We start from the raw sequence: 14,965 nt of genomic DNA, 5'->3' as shown, positions 1-14,965 counted from the left end.
GCGGGCACCTGTAATCCCAGTTACTTGGGAGGCTGAGGCAGGAGAATCATTTGAACCTGGGAGGTGGAGGTTGCAGTGAGCTGAGATCACCCCACTGCATTCCAACTGGGGCAACATGAGTGAAACTCTGTCTCAAAAAAAAAAAAAAAATCCCATCCTAACCCTTGGAGCACATGCATTTACTTTTCTGGAAAAACACTGTTCAACGGTGATGCAGTTGAGTATCTTGAGATGGAAAGCTTATTCTGGATTATCTGGGTTTCTCCAGATGTCATCATAAAGGTCCTTGTAAGTGAAAGAGAAAGGTAGGAGAGTCAAAGTGAGAATGATCCAGCCTGAGAGACTCCACTGACCACTGCTTTCTGTGAACATGTGTGACAAGACAAAATTTCAACAAATTTAGTTATAGATGTAATTGGGTTTTATTTGTAATTTATGATTTTGGGCAGGTCTCCCTCTGCAGATACAGTGATAACTCCCCCTGGGCAATACAATAGCAAAACAGTGGGTTTTGTCAAATGCGAATCTGCAAACAAAGCCATAGAAATAAATTGATTGGTTAACATAAGAGTACTTCTGGTCACTTATTTGGGTAATAGTTAAAGCAGAGGGACTTCCTTATTATGCTCACTCAGGTAGACTGGAATCTTCTTTTTACAGAAAAATATGATCTGTTTTGAGAGCTATCTGAATCCTTAAAATTTCAGTGGGAGTATATAACATCCAGTGTGTTTGGCTCTATTTTGAAGTGTCTGTACTCTCACTTAGGTGAGAATATGATAAAAACTTAAAGAATTAGCATTAGTCTCAATAACCATAGTTTTGGGCTTCCATCATTTTCTTCTTTTCTTTTTTTAATTTCCTTTGTCTTTTTAAATGTTTTTTGTACTTTATGTTCTAGGGTATGTATGCACAATATGCAGGTTGTTACATATGTATACATGTGCCATGTTGGTGTGCTGCACCCGTTAACTCGTCATTTACATTAGGTGTATCTACTAATGCTATCTCTCCCTATTCCCACACCCCACAACAGACCCCAATGTGTGATGTTCCCCATCCTGTGTCCAAGTGTTCTCATTGTTCAATTCCCAACTATGAGTGAGACCATGTGATGTTTGCTTTTCTGTTCTTGCGATAGTTTGCTGAGAATGATGGTTTCCAGCTGCATCCATGTCCCAACAAAGGTCATGAACTCATCCTTTTTTATGGCTGCATAGTATTCCATGGTGTATATGTGCCATATTTTCTTAATCCGGTCTCTTATTAATGGACATTTGGGTTGGTTCCGAGTCTTTGCTATTGTGAATAGTGCCGCAATAAACATACATGTGCACATGTCTTTATAGCAGCATGATTTATAATCTTTTGGGCATATTCCAAGTAATGGGATGACTGACTCAAATAGTATTTCTAGTTCTAGATCCTTGAGGAATCGCCGCACTGTCTTCCACAATGGTTTAACTAGTTGACAGTCCCACCAACAGTGTAAAAGTGTTCCTATTTCTCTACATCCTCTCCAATGCCTGTTGTTTCCTGACTCTTTAATGATCGCCACTTTAGCTGATGTGAGATGGTATCTCGTGGTTTTGATTTGCATTTCTCTGATGGCCAGTGATGATAAGCATTTTTTCATGTGTCTGTTGACTGCAAAAATGTCTTCTTTTGAGAAGTGTCTGTTCATATCCTTTACCCACTTTTTGATGGGGTTGTTTGCTTTTTCTTGTAAATTTGTTTGAGTTCTTTGTAGGTTCTGGATATTAGCCCTTTGTCAGATGAGTAGATTGTGAAAATTTTCTTCCATTCTGTAGGTTGCCTGTTGCCTCTAATGGTAGTTTCTTTTGCTATGCAGAAGCTCTTTAGTTTAATTAGATCCCATTTTTCAATTCTGGTTGTTGCCATTGCTTTTGGTGTTTTAGACATGTAGTCCTTGCCCATGCCTATGTCCTGAATGGTATTGCCTAGGTTTTCTTCTAAGGTTTTTTTATGGTTTTAGGTCTAACAATTAAGTCTTTAATCCATCTGGAATTAATTTTTGTATAAGGTGTAAGGAAGGGATCCAGTTTCATCTGTCTACTTATGGCTAGCCCATTCTCCCAGCACCCTTTATTAAATAGGCTATCCTTTCCCCATTTCTTGTTTTTGTCAGGTTTGTCAAAGGTTAGATGGTTGTAGATGTGTGGTATTATTTCTGAGGGCTCTCTTCTTCTCCATGGGTCTATATGTCTGTTTTGGTACCAGTACCATGCTGTTTTGGTTACTGTAGGCTTGTAGTATAGTTTGAAGTCAGGTAGCATGATGCCTCCAGCTTTGTTTTTTTGGCTTAGGATAGTCTTGGCAATGTGGACTCTTTTTTGGTTCCATATGAACTTTAAAGTAGCTTTTTCCACTTCTGGGAAGAAAGTCATTGGTAGCTTAATGGGGATGGCATTGAATCTATAAATTACCTTGGAGAGTATGGCCATTTTCACGATATTGATTCTTCCTATCCGTGAGTATGCAATGTTCTTCCACTTGTTTGTGTCCTCTTTTATTTCACTGAGCAGTGGTTTGTAGTTCTCCTTGAAGATGCCCTTCACATCCTTTGTAAGTTGGATTCCTAGGTATTTTATCCTCTTTGAAGCAGTTGTGAATGGCCGTTCATTCATGATTTGGCTCTCTGTTTGTCTGTTATTTGTGTAGAAGAATGCTTGTGATTTTGGTATACTGATTTTGTATCCTGCGACTCTGCTGACGTTGCTTATCAGCTTAAGGAGATTTTGGGCTGAGACGATGGAGTTTTCTAAATATACAATCGTGTCATCTGCAGACAGGGACAATTTGACTTCCTCTTCTCCTAATTGAATGCCCTTTATTTCTTTCTCTTGCCTGATTACCCTGTCCAGAACTTCCAACACTATGTTGAATGGGAGTGGTGAGACAGGGCATCCCTATCTTGTTCCAGTTTTCAAGGGGAATGCTTCTAGTTTTTGCCCATTCAGTATGATATTGGCTGTGGGTTTGTCATAAACAGCTCTCATTATTTTGAGATAGGTTCCATCAATACCGAATTTATTGAGAGTTTTTATCATGAAGGGCTGTTGAAGTTTTCTAAGGTCTTTTCTGCATCTATTGCGATAATCCATGTGGTTTTTTTCTTTGGTTCTGTTTATATGCTGGATTACATTTATTGATCTGGGTATGTTGAACCAGCCTTGCATCCCAGGGATGAAGCCCACTTGATCATGGTGGATAAGCTTTTTGATGTGCTGCTGGATTCTGTTTGTCAGTATTTTATTGAGAATTTTTGCATCGATGTTCATCAGGGATATTGGTTTAAAATTCTCTTTTTTTTTATTGTATCATTGCCAGGCTTTTTTTTTTTTTTTTTTTTTTTTCTTTTTTTTTTTTTTTATTATACTTTAAGTTCTAGGGTACATGTGCATAACGTGCAGGTTTGTTACATATGTATACTTATGCCATGTTGGTGTGCTGCGCCCATCAACTCGTCAGCACCCATCAATTCATCATTTATATCATGTATAACTCCCCAATGCAATCCCTCCCTCCACCCCCCTCCCCCCTCCCCATGATAGGCCCCAGTGCGTGATGTTCCCTTTCCCGAGTCCAAGTGATCTCATTGTTCAGTTCCCACCTATGAGTGAGAACATGCGGTGTTTGCTTTTCTGTTCTTGTGATAGTTTGCTAAGAATGATGGTTTCCAGCTGCATCCATGTCCCTACAAAGGACGCAAACTCATCCTTTTTTATGGCTGCATAGTATTCCATGGTGTATATGTGCCACATTTTCTTAATCCAGTCTGTCACAGATGGACATTTGGGTTGATTCCAAGTCTTTGCTATTGTGAATAGTGCCGCAATAAACATGTGTGCATGTGTCTTTGTAGTAGACTAATTTATAATCCTTTGGGTATATACCCAGTAGTGGGATGGCTGGGTCATATGGTACATCTAGTTCTAGATCCTTGAGGAATTGCCATACTGTTTTCCATAATGGTTGAACTAGTTTACAATCCCACCAACAGTGTAAAAGTGTTCCTATTTCTCCACATCCTCTCCAACACCTGTTGTTTCCTGACTTCTTAATGATTGCCATTCTAACTGGTGTGAGATGGTATCTCATTGTGGTTTTGATTTGCATTTCTCTGATGGCGAGTGACGATGAGCATTTTTTCATGTGTCTGTTGGCTGTATGAATATCTTCTTTTGAGAAATGTCTGTTCATATCCTTTCCCCACTTTTTGATGGGGTTGTTTGTTTTTTTCTCGTATATTTGTTTGAGTTCTTTGTAGATTCTGGATATTAGCCCTTTGTCAGATGAGTAGGTTGCAAAAATGTTCTCCCATTCTGTAGGTTGCCTGTTCACTCTGATGGTAGTTTCTTTTGCTGTGCAAAAGCTCTTTAGTTTAATGAGATCCCATTTGTCAATTTTTGCTTTTGCTGCCGTTGCTTTTGGTGTTTTAGACATGAAGTCCTTGCCCATGCCTATGTCCTGAATGGTACTACCTAGATTTTCTTCTAGGGTTTTTATGGTATTAGGTCTAACATTTAAGTCTCTAATCCATCTTGAATTAATCTTCGTATAAGGGGTAAGGAAAGGATCCAGTTTCAGCTTTCTACTTATGGCTAGCCAATTTTCCCAGCACCATTTATTAAATAGGGAATCCTTTCCCCATTTCTTGTTTCTCTCAGGTTTGTCAAAGATCAGATGGCTGTAGATGTGCGGTATTATTTCTGAGGACTCTGTTCTGTTCCATTGGTCTATAGCTCTGTTTTGGTACCAGTACCATGCTGTTTTGTACTGTAGCCTTGTAGTATAGTTTGAAGTCAGGTAGCGTGATGCCTCCAGCTTTGTCCTTTTGACTTAGGATTGTCTTGGCAATGCGGGCTCTTTTTTGGTTCCATATGAACTTTAAAGCAGTTTTTTCCAATTCTGTGAAGAAAGTCATTGGTAGCTTGATGGGGATGGCATTGAATCTATAAATAACCTTGGGCAGTATGGCCATTTTCACGATATTGATTCTTCCTATCCATGAGCATGGTATGTTCTTCCATTTGTTTGTGTCCTCTTTGATTTCACTGAGCAGTGGTTTGTAGTTCTCCTTGAAGAGGTCCTTTACATCCCTTGTAAGCTAGATTCCTAGGTATTTTATTCTCTTTGAAGCAATTGTGAATGGAAGTTCATTCCTGATTTGGCTCTCTGCTTGTCTGTTACTGGTGTATAAGAATGCTTGTGATTTTTGCACATTAATTTTGTATCCTGAGACTTTGCTGAAGTTGCTTATCAGCTTAAGGAGATTTTTGGCTGAGACGATGGGGTTTTCTAAATATACAATCATGTCATCTGCAAACAGGGACAATTTGACTTCTTTTCCTAACTGGATACCCTTGATTTCTTTCTCTTGCCTGATTGCCCTAGCCAGAACTTCCAACACTATGTTGAATAGGAGTGGTGAGAGAGGGCATCCCTGTCTTGTGCCAGTTTTCAAAGGGAATTTTTCCAGTTTTTGCCCATTCAGTATGATATTAGCTGTGGGTTTGTCATAAATGGCTCTTATTATTTTGAGATACGTTCCATCAATACAGAATTTATTGAGCGTTTTTAGCATGAAGGGCTGTTGAATTTTGTCAAAAGCCTTTTCTGCATCTATTGAGACAATCATGTGGTTCTTGTCTTTGGTTCTGTTTATATGCTGGATTACGTTTATTGATTTGCGAATGTTGAACCAGCCTTGCATCCCAGGGATGAAGCCCACTTGATCATGGTGGATAAGCTTTTTGATGTGCTGCTGAATCCGGTTTGCCAGTATTTTATTGAGAATTTTTGCATCAATGTTCATCAGGGATATTGGTCTAAAATTCTCTTTTTTTGTTGTGTCTCTGCCAGGCTTTGGTATCAGGATGATGTTGGCCTCATAAAATGAGTTAGGGAGGATTCCCTCTTTTTCTATTGATTGGAATAGTTTCAGAAGGAATGGTACCAGCTCCTCCTTGTACCTCTGGTAGAATTCAGCTGTGAATCCATCTGGTCCTGGACTTTTTTTGGTGGGTAGGCTATTAATTGTTGCCTCAATTTCAGAGCCTGCTATTGGTCTATTCAGGGATTCAACTTCTTCCTGGTTTAGCCTTGGGAAAGTGTAAGTGTCCAGGAAATTATCCATTTCTTCTAGATTTTCTAGTTGATTTGCGTAGAGGCGTTTATAGTATTCTCTGATGGTAGTTTGTATTTCTCTGGGGTCCGTGGTGATATCCCCTTTATCATTGTTTATTGCATCTATTTGATTACTCTCTCTTTTCTTCTTTATTAGCCTTGCTAGCGGTCTGTCAATTTTGTTGATCTTTTCAAAAAACCAACTCCTGGATTCATTGATTTTTTGGAGGTTTTTTTGTGTCTCTATCTCCTTCAGTTCTGCTCTGATCTTAGTTATTTCTTGCCTTCTGCTAGCTTTTGAATGTGTTTGTTCTTGCCTCTCTAGTTCTTTTAATTGTGATGTTAGAGTGTCAATTTTAGATCTTTCCTGCTTTCTCTTGTGGGCATTTAGTGCTATCAATTTCCCTCTACACACTGCTTTAAATGTGTCCCAGAGATTCTGGTATGTTGTATCTTTGTTCTCATTGGTTTCAAAGAACATCTTTATTTCCGCTTTCATTTCGTTATGTACCCAGTAGTCATTCAGGAGCAGGTTGTTCAGTTTCCATGTAGTTGAGCGGTTTTGATTGAGTTTCTTAGTCCTGAGTTCTAGTTTGATTGCACTGTGGTCTGAGAGACAGTTTGTTATAATTTCTGTTCTTTTACATTTGCTGAGGAGTGCTTTACTTCCAATTATGTGGTCAATTTTGGAATAAGTGCGATGTGGTGCTGAGAAGAATGTATATTCTTTTGATTTGGGGTGGAGAGTTCTATAGATGTCTATTAGGTCCGCTTGGTGCAGAGATGAGTTCAATTCCTGGATATCCTTGTTAACTTTCTGTCTCGTTGATCTGTCTAATGTTGACAGTGGAGTGTTGAAGTCTCCCATTATTATTGTATGGGAGTCTAAGTCTCTTTGTAAGTCCCTAAGGACTTGCTTTATGAATCTGGGTGCTCCTGTATTGGGTGCATATATATTTAGGAGAGTTAGCTCTTCCTGTTGAATTGATCCCTTTACCATTATGTAATGGCCTTCTTTGTCTCTTTTGATTTTTGATGGTTTAAAGTCTATTTTATCAGAGACTAGGATTGCAACCCCTGCTTTTTTTTGTTCTCCATTTGCTTGGTAGATCTTCCTCCATCCCTTTATTTTGAGCCTATGTATGTCTCTGCATGTGAGATGGGTCTCCTGAATACAGCAGACTGATGGGTCTTGACTCTTTATCCAGTTTGCCAGTCTGTGTCTTTTAATTGGAGCATTTAGTCCATTAACATTTAAGGTTAATATTGTTATGAGTGAACTTGATCCTGCCATTATGATATTAACTGGTTATTTTGCTCGTTAGTTGATGCAGTTTCTTCCTAGCCTCGATGGTCTTTACATTTTGGCCTGTTTTTGCGATGGCTGGTACCGGTTGTTCCTTTCCATGTTTAGTGCTTCCTTCAGGGTCTCTTGTAAGGCAGGCCTGGTGGTCACAAAATCTCAAAGCATTTGCTTATCTGTAAAGGATTTTATTTCTCCTTCACTTATGAAACTTAGTTTGGCTGGATATGAAATTCTGGGTTTAAAATTCTTTTCTTTAAGAACGTTGAATATTGGCCCCCACTCTCTTCTGGCTTGTAGAGTTTCTGCCGAGAGATGTGCTGTTAGTCTGATGGGCTTCCCTTTGTGGGTAACCCGACCTTTCTCTCTGGCTGCCCTTAAGATTTTTTCCTTCATTTCAACTTTGGTGAATCTGGCAATTATGTGTCTTGGAGTTGCTCTTCTGGAGGAGTATCTTTGTGGCGTTCTCTGTATTTCCTGAATTTGAATGTTGTCCTGCCCTACTAGGTTGGGGAAGTTCTCCTGGATGATTTCCTGAAGAGTGTTTTCCAACTTGGTTCCATTTTCCCCCTCACTTTCAGGCACCCCAATCAGGCGTAGATTTGGTCTTTTTACGTAATCCCATACTTCTTGCAGGCTTTGCTCATTTCTTTTTCTTCTTTTTTCTTTTGGTTTCTCTTCTCGCTTCATTTCATTCATCTGATCCTCAATCGCTGATACTCTTTCTTCCAGTTGATCGAGTCGGTTACTGAAGCTTGTGCATTTGTCACGTATTTCTCGTGTCATGGTTTTCATCTCTGTCATTTCGTTTATGATCTTCTCTGCATTAATTAGTCTAGCTGTCAATTCTTCCACTCTTTTTTCAAGATTTTTAGTTTCTTTGCACTGGGTACGTAATTCCTCCTTTAGCTCTGAGAAGTTTGATGGACTGAAGCCTTCTTCTCTCCTCTCGTCCAAGTCATTCTCTGACCAGCTTTGATCCGTTGCTGGCGATGGGCTGCGCTGCTTTGCAGGGGGAGATGCGCTCTTATTTTTTGAATTTCCAGCTTTTCTGCCCTGCTTCTTCCCCATCTTTGTGGTTTTATCTGTCTCTGGTCTTTGATGGTGGTGACGTACTGATGGGGTTTTGGTATAGGTGTCCTTCCTGTTTGATAGTTTTCCTTCTGACAGTCAGAAGAACTGTCTGTTGGTTTGTTGGAGATTGCTTGAGGTCCACTCCAGACCCTGTTTTCCTGGGTATCAGCAGCAGAGGTTGCCGAAGATAGAATATTGCTGAACAGCGAGTGTACCTGTCTGATTCTTCCTTTGGAAGTTTCCTCTCAGGGGTGTACTCCACCCTGTGAGGTGTGGGGTGTCAGACTGCCCCTAGTGGGGGATTTCTCCCAGCTAGGCTACTCAGGGGTCAGGGACACACCTGAGCAGGCAGTCTGTCCGTTCTCAGATCTCAACATCCGCGTTGGGAGATCCACGGCTCTCTCCAAAGCTGTCAGACAGAGTCGTTCGTGTCTACACCGGCTCCCGCTACTTCCTCTGTTGGTCTTCAGCTGTGCACTGTCCCCAGAGGTGGAGACTCAGTTGAAATAGCAGAAATCACCGGTCTTCTGTGTCGCTCGCGCTGGGAGTTGGAGACTGGAGCTGTTCCTATTCGGCCATCTTGCTCTGCCCTCACTGCCAGGCTTTTGTATTAGGATGATGTTGGCTTCCTAAATGAGTTAGGGAGGATTCCCTCTTTTTCTACTGATTGGAATAGTTTCAGAAGGAATGGTACCAGCTCCTCCTTGTAACTGGTAGAATTTGGCTGTGAATCCATCTGTTCCTGGACTTGTTTTGCTTGGTAGGCTATGAATTATTACCTCAATTTCAAAGTCTGTTATTGGTCTATTCAGGGATTCAACTTCTTCCTGGTTTAGTCTTGGGGGAGTGTAAGTGTCCAGGAATTTATCCATTTATTCTAGTTTTCTAGTTTATTTGCGTACAGTTGTTTATAGTATTCTCTGATGGTAGTTTGTATTTCTATTGGGTTAGTGGTGATATCCCCTTTATCATTTTTTACTGTGTCTATTTGATTATTCTCTCTTTTCTTCTCTATTAGTCTTGCTAGAGGTCTATCAATTTTGTTGATCTTTTCAAAAAACCAGGTCCTGGATTCGTTGATGTTTTTGAAGGGATTTTGTGTCTGTATCTCCTTCAGTTCTCCTCTGATCTTAGTTATTTCTTGTGTTCTGCTAGCTTTTGAATGTGTTTGCTCTTGTTTCTCTAGTTCTTGTAATTGTGATGTGTTGTTAGGGTGTCAATTTTAGATCTTTCCTGCTTTCTCTTATGGGCATTTAGTGCTAGAAATTTCCTACTACACCCTGCTTTAAATGTGTCCCAGAGATTCTGGTATGTTGTATCTTTGTTCTCATTGGTTTCAAAGAACATCTTTATTTCTGTCTTCATTTTGTTATGTACCCAGTAGTCATTCAGGAGCAGGTTATTCAGTTTCCATGTAGTTTTGTGGTTTTGAGTGAGTTTCTTAATCCTGAGATCTAGTTTGATTGTACTGTGATCTGAGAGACTGTTTGTTATAATTTCTGTTCTTTTACATTTGATGAGGAGTGCTTTACTTCCAACCATGTGGTCAATTTTGGAATAAGTGTGATGTGGTGCTGAGAAGAATGTATATTCTGTTGATTCCTGTTGGAGAGTTCTGCAGATGTGTATTAGGTCTGTTTGGTGCAGAGTTGAGTTCAATTCCTGGATATTCTTGTTAACTTTCTGTCTAGTTGATCTATCTAATGTTGACAGTGGGATGTTAAAATCTCCCATTATTATTGTGTGAGAGTCTAAGCCTCTTTTTAAGTCTCCAAGGGCTTGTTTTATGCATCTGGGTGCTCCTGTATTGGGTGCATATATATTTAGGATAGTTAGCTCTTGTTGTTGAATTGATCCCTTTACCATTATATAATGGCCTTCTTTATCTCTTTTGATCTTTGTTGGTTTAAAGTCTGTTTTATCAGAGACTAGGATTGCAACCCCTGCCTTTTTTTGTTTTCCATTTGCTTGGTAGATCTTCCTCCATCCCTTTATTTTGAGCCTATGTGTGTCTCTGTATGTGAGATGGCTCTCCTAAGTACAGAAGGCTGATGGCTCTTGACTCTTTATCCAACTTGCCCTTCTGTGTCTTTTAGTTGGACCATTTAGCATATTTACATTTAAGGTTAATATTGTTATGTGTGAACTTGATCCTGTCATGGTGTAACTGTATGGTTATTTTGCTTGTTAGTTGGTGCAGTTTCTTCCTAGCATCGACGGTCTTTACATTTTGGCATGTTATTGCAATAGCTCGTACCGGTTGTTCCTTTTCATGTTTAGTGCTTCCTTCAGGAGTTCTTGTAGGGTAGGCCTAGTGGTGACAAAATCTCTCAGCATTTGCTCGTCTGTAATTATTATTAAGTTTAGTGAGGGCGAGGGTAGGTTAGTGAGGGATTTAGGGTCGTTGGATTATGAGGTGAGATGGTCACATGAGGATGAAGTAATTCTTTAACATAACATCGGTATGCAGAAGTAGAGTATACAGAGATAAGAATTTACAACATAGTGTGTGTGTCAGTAATTTCTAAAGGAGCCTTAAAACAGAAAAACAGTCTATCCATATTCCATGATTAGCAAGATATTAATCAGCAGTAACAGTTGCAGGAAAAGCTGGTTGCAAACAATCAATAGAAAGAGGACGTGAAGCTAGACAACTAGTTAAACCAAAAAATTCTCAGAAGGGAGTATGCCTAAATCCTAAAGAGACGTAGAAGAGCTGTGGCAAGATAAGGGCGTTTATAACCCTATCCTATCCATATGAACAGGCGCCCCTCATGTGTCCCTTAATAGACTCTCCCCAAGGGTTGCATTCCATTCCCGGAGCTATGAATATCTGCTTTTCCGGGATAGGAATCTTGGTGATGTGAAACGTCCCTGAATACACGTCCATTTATAGGCTCTCTGCAGGGGGAAGTACATCACACACTGTTGGCTCATTCTGGCAGCCCAATCTGGCATTTTCTTTACACAATCCTGCATGCAATTTTGAATTTACAACAATCAGGAGCATTTCATCTTTTATTCCATAGCAATGGTTTCAGGGGGTCTCCCTATAGGACTACAGGTGCGCGCCACCACACCCGGATAATTTTTGTATTTTTAGTAGAGACAGGGTTTCACCATATTGACGAGGCTGGTCTCGAATTCTGAACCTTGTGATCTACCTACCGTGGCCTCTGAAAGTACTGGGATTACAGACGTGAGCCACTGCACCCGGCCCATAAACCACACATTTCTTTCAGTTTTCAAATTCCAGCCCAAGAGAAATAATTTGATATTTGAAGGATGGCTGCACACAAATAGAAATATTTGTAGATTGCACCACATGAGGGAGACTACCAGTATGACTATCAGGATGAAAATATCAAGAGGTTGGAATATGCACCTTAGGCAAGATGCAAACCAACTACAATAGAATAGATCAAAGAAGCCAGAAGAGTCTAGTCACTTTAACCAGGCAGCACATTTGTTGATTTTTACAACTGAGTCTCTATAATACCCGATGTATTTATCCATGTGTAACAAGAAGTGTCAGAACCTGCACAGGCTCCCCCCTATTTAGCTGGTAGAGAGCAATTCTATTTTCTAGCATTGCATGTCCATGTTAAATTAAAACAGGGAGTGAGAGGAATAGGCAAGTATACAAGTAGAATAATAATAATAATAATAATAATAATAATAATAATAATAGCTCCACACATTTGAGGAAAAAGTTGTGTTAAAGATGCAGCTAACGTCAGCCTTTGGGTGGACTAAAGGATCTCTTGTTATGTAAAAATGTGTGGGCCAGGTGCGGTTGCTCACATCTGTAATCCCAGCACTTTGGAAAGCCAAGGCAGGCAGATCACCTGAGGTCGGGAGTTCGAGACCAGCCTGACCAACATGTAGAAACCCCGTCTGTACTAAAAATACAAAATTAGCCTGGTGTTGTGGTGCATACCTATAATCCCAGCTAGTAGGGAGGCTGAAGCAGGAGAATCACTTGAACCCAGGAGGCAGAGGTTGTGGTGAGCCAAGATTGTGCCATTGCCCTCCAGCTTGGGCAACAAGAGAGAAACTCCATCTTTAAAAAAAAAAAGTGTTGTTGACATGAAATATCTGACACTGTTAACTTACTCTCAGAAGCTACTTCTTGTGAAATCCTAAGTACAGTACTATTCTGGGAAGCAAAGGAGACAGGCATAAGCAAGGACAAATTAAGAGAGGTAAGAGTCTCATCATGATTGATAGTTTTGTTCTGACATCTTGAGAAAAGCTGTCCACAGTGTACAGTCATCAACTTGCTGTTGTGCTTTGCAGTTTACGTGTCTCTAAGTGATGGTGTTGAACATTTGGTGAGCTCTGAGTGGCCCACACCTCAGACATGAGGGTTTTTCCATGAAATTTACATTGAGTTGTCCACCTCTAGCTTATATGGCTTCAGGAACAGAGCTGTTCTTATTCTTAATGATTTCATTGGAGAAAATTGAATTGGAAGAACTAAAAGAATTCAGGGTCCAGTCCAGTCTACCATTAGAATATAAATGCTCAAAGATAATGAACAGTGGTTCAGTCTGGTAGCAGGTGTACTACAGTTTTTCTTTTCAAAATAATTTGTCTCTATATTGGGGTCTCTATTTTTACCAAGGATAATCCCAGTATGATGAATTTGTTTGCAAAATAGGCTGAGTCTCACCGAACTTGCCTAGATTTTTTACCTAAGTACAGCAAGAGTAGCAATGGACCATAGAGGATCTTTTTAAACTTTGTTTGCTAGAAGTTTTAAAAGACTCTCAGATTAAACTTCCAAAAACCTCTTCAGACTAGGAAGGCAAACCAAGGCCAACTTCAGACTTTCCCTGCATTCCCTGTGGGTTTATTCTGTGTACATTCTCAAGCAGATCATCCCAGTCAAAGCCTTGGTAATATAACCAATGTTTTCAAATGTGTCCTGTTATACAGAGAGTAGATTCTTTCTGAACTTGTGCAAATAACTTTATTACCCTAAGCATATGAATACTCATGAATAGTTTCTCAATTCTGGGGCACTCAGATTGGGAACAAAAGCAAATGTTTCCATTTTTGTTTACAAAAGTGTAATTTACCCAATAGCTGTAAAGTATGAAGAGCTTAAAAGAGAAAGTTCATAAATCTGGAGAATAAAATATTCAAAGAATCAGCACATTCTCAAATAAAAAATTATGAAAACATTATTCTTTTGATTATTAAGTCCAATAAAACTGAGTTTTTTTCTTCTTTGTCTTGAATTCATGAAGGTATCAGCCTGTTCATTAAAAATTTGAAGGTTCTCAGAGAGTCCAGTGGTATGATCTTGAAGTTATCAGAAACTTGTATTCAAGGGTCGTTGTCAGAGTCTTTTCCATATATCCCCTTGAAGAAAAAGCAATTTTGGACCATAGCTGACTGTAAATACTTTGAGGAAGAATCAAAGCAACTGTCTGGGAATGACAAAGATTTAAAATGACCATGATTAAAAATCTAATGAGTTTTTTTATGTTTATTATGGTGAAGACACAGCTCACATAGAAATCTAGTTACTTCCATGGCATATGACACTATGATTGATAACATATTCGATTTCCAGAAATTTCATACAGTTTTTAGAACTCATTTTTTAAAAAAATTCTTAATTATTTTTTCTTTGAGATGGAATCTCGCTCTGTAGACCAGGCTGCAGTGCAGTGGCAGGATCTCTGCTCACTGCAAGCTCCACCTCTGGGTTCACGCCATTCTCCTGCCTCAGCCTACGGAGTAGCTGGAACTACAGGTGCCAGCCTCCACACCCAGCTAATTTTGTTTTTGAGTTTTTAGTAGAGACGGGGTTTCACCATGTTAGCCAGGATGGTCTCGATCTCCTGACCTCATGATCTGCCAGCCTCGGCCTCCCAAAGTGCAGGGATTACAGGCGTGAGCCACTACACCCAGCCTAGAATACTCATATTATTAACATTCCCATAAATATTATTTAGAGAGGGTTTAGCATCACTTATCACTCATTTGAAAATGCTTTATATGTATTTTAACAAATCAGATAAGGCGGCTTTTCCATGCAGCTTCTGTTTCCCAACTGGATTACTGAGTTCTTGGTGTAGCCCATTAATAATTAGGGCTAAAAACGTATATTATTATGTACGTCAAAAAAGGTCCTTAGGTAATTCCAGTACTTCTACCTGAAAATCATTAATTTAGTTTTAAGTTCTACTTATTACAACAAGAGTTCTCCATCCTGTTTACATGTCTGTAGTGTCAGGGAAGACTTAAAAATTACCAGTGCCTCTGTCCCTCTGCAGACTTTTAAACTGGAACTCATGAGTGGGGCTTGAGCACCCACTTTTAAAAATGTTTTCCAGTGATTCCGGTGTGTAACTATATTTCCCATCAGATTTCGCTGATATCTTGCAGCCTTCACTTTTTTTCTATTTTAGTATCATCATTATT

This window comes from Rhinopithecus roxellana, chromosome 12 (genome assembly GCF_007565055.1).
Source record: "Rhinopithecus roxellana isolate Shanxi Qingling chromosome 12, ASM756505v1, whole genome shotgun sequence".
Classification (NCBI taxonomy): Eukaryota; Metazoa; Chordata; class Mammalia; order Primates; family Cercopithecidae; genus Rhinopithecus; species Rhinopithecus roxellana.
This window is presented reverse-complemented; position numbering follows the sequence as displayed.